Genomic DNA, 1974 nt, shown 5'->3' with positions numbered 1-1974 from the left:
TCCTAATAACTTAGCTCTGTTTAGTGATATGGTGGGCTATGATACTTTGTTGGGAGTGACCTGAAATTGCCAGTTTTAGGATGGTTGGTGCAAAGGGAAATTGGACAAGAACCCATGATTCTCAGGTGTCCACATGTGAGGCAGCCTAGATACTGCTGTTTCCTTGCATCTAAGCTCATATTCTCTTCCTGTGGCTATATCTTCCTCAGTAAATTTCACATAAAATGTAGAGTTTGAACTATGGAGCTAGGCATCATGGTTGTATTGTACTGAATAATTACCAGGTGCCCTTAGACCTCTGACTTCTTGACTCTTTTCTTACACATGTAATCATTATTAATTCTGGCTTTTATTTATATCTCCTTGGTTCTGTCTTCAAGTCCAAATACAACCTGATTGCTAAGGCTTTCTTTTCAAAATTTAAAAAATTTTAAAAATTATGGTAAAAATACACATAAAATAAAATTTACCATCTATAACCATTTTTAAGTGTACAATTCAGAGGCATTAAGTACATTCACATTGTCGTGCTACCATTACCATCATTTATTCTCTGAACTCTCTTTATCTTACAAAACTGAACCTTTATACCTATCGAACACCTCCCCATTTCCCACCTGTCCCAGAGCATGGAAACTACCATTATACTTTCTGTTTCTATGAATTAGTACCTCATATTAGAGGAATGAAACAGTATTAATCTTTTTGTAACTGGCTTATTTCACTTAGCATAATATCCTCCAGGTTCATTCATGTTGTAGCGTATGTCAGAATTTTCTTACTTTTTATGACTGAATAATATTCCATTGTAAGAGTATACCACATTTTGTTTATTCATTCATCCAACAATGAACACTTGAGTTGTTTCCACCTTTTGGCTGTTGTGAATAAAGCTGTTTGAACACGGGTGTATAAGGCTCACTTTTGTAGCTTCTTCCTCTAGGAAGTCTCCCCTTATGCTTATTCTATCTTTGCTAGATGATGAGTAGTGATATGGCAGTGTCTCATTTGTCTCGTTATCCCATTGATGAACAGAGGACCTATTAAATATTGGGTACTTAAATCAATGGTTAAATTCCTTGATTCCTCATGTGCTATTTCCTTCAAAGCTGAAGAGATCCTGACTCCCCATAGCAGTTTACCTGCAGCATTCCATTTTACTGTATATAGTAGAGAACTGTAATATTCTCTATCCAACTCTAAACACCTTTTGTTGGGAAATTTTTGGTAAACATTTGTTGAGTAAATGGATTTTTGTCCCTGTCTCTGCTCGTTGACCACATGGTAGTTCCAGCTTGCTACCTGTTTCTTACCTTGATCCAACATCTGTATATGTCCTGAGCATCTGGTGAATTGACAAATACTCCTAGTCAGTGTCTCTCACTGAAATCTACAACCAATTTCTGCTTAAAGTCCTGGTCCTGACCTGGAAATTCTGATTTAGACTTGCAATTAGGTTCTCTTAGTGTGCTGTCCTCATCTACTGACAATACGGAACAGGATTGTGACAGGATTAGATGAAATGGTTTATGTAAACCACCTAACAGAGGGCCTGACTCATGCCAGTGCACACTAAGTAGTAATTATTATTATTAAACATGGCATTCTTTATTATATACAATGATATATTGTATACATATGCATATATGTATATACATATGTTATAAAACAATCTTTTTACTCCTTATACTCTTCTTATTTCAAAAATATAATTTAAGCTTGAAACTAATAAAATAAAATGAAAAAAATAATTTAAGGTATATCATATTGAAAGTTACTTATATAAAAGAATTATTGAAATAAGAACAAAACATTAACAGTGATGTTTTGGAGGCACGGAAAGTGTAATATTAGAAGTCTAGGCTAAGGATAGCTTTGGCACTTAAAAATCAAATTTAGCTCTGAGCCAATAAAAATAAAAGAAAAAAATCCAAGAAGTACCTCCATTATCTCTTTCTTTCATATTTCAGGGAA

The sequence above is a fragment of the Pteropus vampyrus genome, unplaced genomic scaffold (genome assembly GCF_000151845.1).
Source record: "Pteropus vampyrus isolate Shadow unplaced genomic scaffold, Pvam_2.0 Scaffold29, whole genome shotgun sequence".
Classification (NCBI taxonomy): Eukaryota; Metazoa; Chordata; class Mammalia; order Chiroptera; family Pteropodidae; genus Pteropus; species Pteropus vampyrus.
Note: the sequence above shows the minus strand (reverse complement) of the source record.